A 5984-nucleotide genomic window follows, 5' to 3' on the forward strand; every position below is an offset into this window, starting at 1 on the left:
TTTCTTCTTTTTTTTTGCTCACCATGCAAGGAATTTTTGTATGGTCAGTGAGTGTCGAATTTGGTTAATAAAAATAAGAATGACTTATTTAATAGATGTGGCTTATTTGATCAAATAGAAGTTTCGTAATGATTAGATTCTTGCGAGTGTACTGATATAAGTAGGACACGTGGAATCCCCGCATGTCACATCTGCTCCTGCAACGCCTACTGCTCATCCTGTGTCTCCTTGACCTGCCGCCACTCCCCCAATACTCTCCCCCTCTCTCTCTGTGTGTGTGTGTGTGTGTGTGTGTGTGTGGAGACAGGTGTGCTGGAGTCAGAGCAGATCCCCACCAGCTGCAACCTGTTCCATAATCAAGACCTCTACAAATACTCAGCCCTGCCACTTCCACGCTGCCAGATCGTAATCTCTTCTCAGTCAGTCTATGTTTCTAGCCGTTTGTTACTATTCAGATCATGTTGTGTCATTTTTCCTTGCCTGATGCTGTTTTCCTCTCCGCTACAGTTCTGCCCGCTCTGACTCTGGTCCTGTATCATATGTTGGCTTTGTATCATATGTTGTATCATATGTGGGCAGCGCAGCTAACCATCGGCATTAAAGAAAGACATGCTAGCTAGCAACAGCAATACTTTTTAGCACTCTGTAAAACGGTATCAATAACAACGATAAAACTCTGAAAGTTAACTGTTTCAATAGTCTCACAATCCCTTATAACAATACCTATAACATTAATCTTAAAATAAATAATGCATTCCAAGGTTATCAAATCAAATTTTATTGGCCACATACATGGTTAGCAGATGTTAATGTGAGTGTAGCGAAATGCTTGTGCTTCTAGTTCCGACAGTGCAGTAATATCTAACAATTCCCTAACAACTACCTAATACACACAAATCTAAAGGGGTGAATGAGAATATGTACATATAAATATATGGATGAGCGATGGCCGAGCGGCATAGGCAAGGTGCAATAGATGGTATAAAATACAGTATATACATATGATATGAGTAATGTAAGATATTTAAACATTATTAAAGTGCATTATTTAAGTGACCATTTATTAAAGTGGCCAGTGATTGGGTCCAATGTAGGCAGCAGCCTCTCTGAGTTAATGATTGCTGTTTAGCAGTCTGATAGAAGCTGTTTATCAGTCTCTCGGTCCCAGCTTTGATTTGTACTAGACCTTTGCATTCTGGATGGTAGCGGTGTGAACAGGCAGTGGCCCGGGGGGTTTTGTACTTGATGATCGTTTGGCCTTCCTGTGACATCGGGTGCTGTAGGTGTCATGGAGGGCAGGTAGTTTACCCCCGTGATGCTTTGTGCAGACCGCACAACCCTCTGGAGAGCCTTGCAGTTGAGGGAGGTGCAGTTGCCGTACCAGGCTGTGATACAGCCCGACAGGATTCCTCAATTGTGGCATCTCTAAAAGTTTGTCAGGGTTTTAGGTGACAAGCCAAATTTTTCAGCTTCCTGAGGTGAAGAAAAGCGCTGTTGTGTTGGTGACCATTTCAGTTTGTCTGTGATGTGTACGCAGAGGAACTTAAAACTTTCCACCTTCTCACTGCTGTCCCTTTATGTGAGAGGGGGGGCTCCCTCTTGCCTGTTTCCTGAAGCCCACGATCATCATATTTTGTTTTGTTGACGTTGATGAGAGGTTTTTCCTAAAACCACACTCGAGTGCCCTCACATCCTCCCTGTAGGCTGTCTGGTCGTTGTTGGTAATCAAGCCACTACTGTTTTGCAAACTTGATGATTGAGTTGGAGGCGTGCATGCCATGCAGTCATGGGTGAAACAGGAGAGTACAAGGGGGCTGAGCACGCACCCTTGTGGGGTCCCAGTGTTGAGGGTCAGCGAAGTGGAGATGTTGTTTCCTACCTTCACCACCTGGGGGTGGCCCGTCAGAAAGTCCAGGACCCAATTGCACAGGGCTGTGTTGAGACCCAGGGCCTCCAGCTTGATGATGAGCTTGGAGGGTACTATGGTGTTGAATGCTGAACTGTAGGCAATGAACAGCATTCTTACATAGGTGTTCCTCTTGTCCAGATGGGATAGGGCAGTGTGATGGCGATTGCATCGTCTGTGGAACTGTTGGGGCGGTATGCAAACTGAAGTGGGTCTAAGGTGGCCAGTAAGGTGGAGGTGATATGATCCTTGACTAGTGTCTCAAAGCACTTCATGACAGAAGTGAGTGCTACGGGACGGTAGTCATTTCGTTCAGTTATCTTTGCCTTCTTGGGTACAGGAACAATGGTGGCCATCTTGAAGCGTGTGGGGACAGCAGACTGAGACAGGGAGCGATTGAATATGTTTGTAAACACACCAGCTAGCTGGTCTGCGCATGCTCTGAGGATGCGGCTAGGGATGCCGTCTGGGCCAGCAGTCTTGCGAGGGTTAACCTGTTTAAATGTTTTACTCACGTTGTCCACAGAGAAGGAGAGGGGGGTGGGGGTGCAGTCCTTGTTAGAGGGCTGCGACGGTGGCCCTGTATTATCCTCAAAGCGGGCAAAGAAGGTGTTTAGTTTGTCTGGAAGCGTGACAACGATGTCTGTGACGTGGCTGGTTCTCTTTTTGTAGTCCGGGATTTCCTGTAGACCCTGCCACATACGTCTCGTGTCTGAGCCGTTGAATTGCGACTCCACTTTGTCCCTGTACCGGCATTTCGCTTGTTTGATTGCCTTGCGGAGGGAATAACTACAATGTTTATATTCAGCCATATTCCCAGACCTCTTTCCATGGTTAAATGGTTCGCACTTTCAGTTTTGCACGAATGCCGCCATCCAGCCACGGTTCTGGTTAGGGTAGGTTTTAATAGTCACATTGGGTACAACATCTCTAATGGACTTCTTTATAAACTCACTCACTGAGTCAGCGTATAGATCAATGTTGTTATCTGAGGCTGACCGGAACACATCCCAGTCTGCGTGATCAAAACAATCTTGAAGTGTGGATTCCGATTGGTCAGACCAGTGTTGAATGGTTCTAGTCGCTGGTACATCCTGTTTGAGTTTCTGCCTGTAAGAGAGCAGGAGCAAGATGACGTCGTGGTCGGATTTGCCGAAGGGAGGGCGGGGGAGGGCTTTGTATGCATCACGGAAGTTAGAGTAGCAGTGATCGAGTGTATTACTTTTGCGCGTAGTGCAATCAATATGCTGATAGAATTTAGATAGCCTTGTTCTCAAATTTGCTTTGTTAAAATCCCCAGCTACAATAAATGCAGCCTCAGGATATATGGTTTCCAGTTTACATAGAGTCCAGTGAAGTTCCTTGAGGGCCGTCTTGGTGTCTTCTTGAGGGGGAATGTACACAGCTGTGTCGTTAACTGACGAGAATTCTCCTGGGAGGTAATATGTCCGGCATTTGATTTTAAGGAATTCTAGGACGGGTGAGCAGATGGACTTGAGTTCCTGTAAGTTGTTATGATTACACCATGAGTCGTTAATCATGAAGCATACACCCCTGCCCTTCCTCTTCCCAGAGAGGTGTTTATCTCTGTCGGCATGATGCATGGTGAAGCCCGGTGGCTGAACCGATTCCAACAACATATCCAGAGAGCCATGTTTCCGTAAAACAGAGAATGTTACAATCTCTGTCTCTCTGGAAGGCAACCCTTGCCCGAATTTAGTCTACTTTGTTGTCAAGAGACTGGACATTGGACTTCTACACAGGAGTAACCACGGACACCTTTGTGTTTTCTCGGACTGAAGAGAACGGGAGCTATGGGTAGTACCAGGGTGTTAGTGGGTGACGTAAGCACCCAGATAAAATAAAATGCATTTAATGAAATTAAAACAGAAGATGTTAATACCATCCAGCTACTGTAGCTGCCCCCTTAACATAAACAGGCAGTACTAGTAGCGCAAAAAATGAAAATATAAACCAAAGTAAAGTTCCTGCCGATCATAGTGATCTGATTCCCGCTTCTGTCATTCCTGTTCGCGGGCTTGGGCCACTGACCCATGATCTGGATGTTCTGTTCTGCGTTGTGCGTTGTGTACTATTCTGATAATTTGAAGTTTGATGGAATAACCATTTTAACTCTCATACACTATGGATTGTGTATAGCCCAGTCACAAGGCATGCCTACAGTCGGGAACCCTCTGGAAATCTGTCAGTGAACAGCATGCAGCCAAAACAGGCCTTTCGCAATATTTCAAATACAATTGCTGAAAAATGCAGGTTGGAAAGCAAATACATGCAGCTATAAAGAAAATACTAATCTGTCTATAAAGTTATCAACTTCCAAATAAGCCTATTGAGCGAACACTATTGTTTTACAAAGTAAAACAAGATAAGCTTTTGGCAGGAGCGCATCTGCCATCGCTGGTGAGTGAGATGCGCATCATTGGGTGAGTCAGTGTAACTGGAAAGCTTTTTTAGGACTATCATTTCGTACTACAATATTTGTCTCCACACACCTAGGCCTAGGTTATTGATGGATTCAAGACAAGCTCATTTTTATTGATCTAAAATTCTCAGTTTGTCAGTGTCAAAGTAGTCATTTCGATCATTTGTGATGTATTAAAAAAGATTCTGCTGACGTCTCCAGTCATCTAAGGGCGTTTTCACATACAGTCCTCTTTAAAATAACTAAAATCAAACGAACTCTATTCTCTCTGTATTCACACTGTCCTTGCCTTTGAATGAGGACTCAGCTCTCTTACAAGTTCATTTAAAACAGTTTATGGTCTGAGTCCTCATTGTATTCACATTGCAATGTTTAAAAAATAACCAAGATCTTTTTCCAACATTTACTCAATGCACTCTGGGTAAATACACATGGACGACAAGCCGTACCATCAGAACCTGGTATTGGACAACCAGGGATGTCCCTACAAACATTTTGGAAGCTAATAGTTTGATTTAGTTAGAAAATAAGACATACAGTTGAAGTCTGATGTTTACATACACTTAGGCTGGAGTCATTAGAACTCGTTTTTCAACCACTCCACATATTTCTTGTTAACAAACAATAGTTTTGGCAAGTCGGTTAGGGCATCTACTTTGTGCATGACACAAATCATTTTTCCAACAATTGTTTACAGATTATTTCACTGTATCACAATTCCAGTAGGTCAGATGTTTACATACACTAAGTTGACTGTGCCTTTAAACAGCTTGGAAAATTCCAGAAAATGGTGTCATGGCTTTAGACGCTTCTAATCATTTAAATAATTTGAGTCAATCGGAGGTGTACCTGTGGATGTATTTCAAGGCCTACCTTCAAACTCAGTGCCTCTTTGCTTGACATCATGGGGAAATCAACCGACCTCCACAAGTCTGGTTCATCCTTGGGAGCAATTTTCAAACGCCTGAAGGTACCACGTTCATCTGTACAAACAATAGTATGCAAGTATAAACACCATGAGACCACGCAGCCGTCATACCGCTCAGGAAGGAGACGCGTTCTGTCTCCTAGAGATGAACGTACTTTGGTGCGGAAAGTGCAAATCAATCCCAGAACAACAGCAAAGGACCTTGTGAAGATGCTAGAGGGAACCAGTACAAAAGTATCTATATCCACAGTACAACAAGTCCTATATCGACATAACCTGAAAGGCAGCTCAGCAAGGAAGAAGCCACTGCTCCAAAACCGCCATAAAAAAGCCAGACTACGGTTTACAACTTGTGAGGATATGTGTTTATTGCGCTATAACCCAATACTATATCACATGTGATTGAATATTAGCAACTGTTGGCCTGGGTGCCTGTGTGTGTGCTGGAAGTAAAATTTTGCCCCAGATAGTGTGCTGAGAAGCTGTGGTTAACCTTGAGCGGGAACAGTATGCTTTCTATGCAGGTGCAAATAGCTCAACAGTGTTACAGAACTGTCTGACCTCAGTCTCTAGGGTGTGGGAGCGTAATCTACACAGCAACAGCGCCGGACATCTGGAGCGCTGTGGGGCTGGGACCAGCCTGGGTGCCACCGACAGGCTAGTGAGTCTAAACCAAGCTAAGCCTCTACTGTGATAGGCCAACGYAC

Source organism: Salvelinus sp. IW2-2015, linkage group LG27 (assembly GCF_002910315.2).
Source record: "Salvelinus sp. IW2-2015 linkage group LG27, ASM291031v2, whole genome shotgun sequence".
NCBI classification, from domain to species: Eukaryota; Metazoa; Chordata; class Actinopteri; order Salmoniformes; family Salmonidae; genus Salvelinus; species Salvelinus sp. IW2-2015.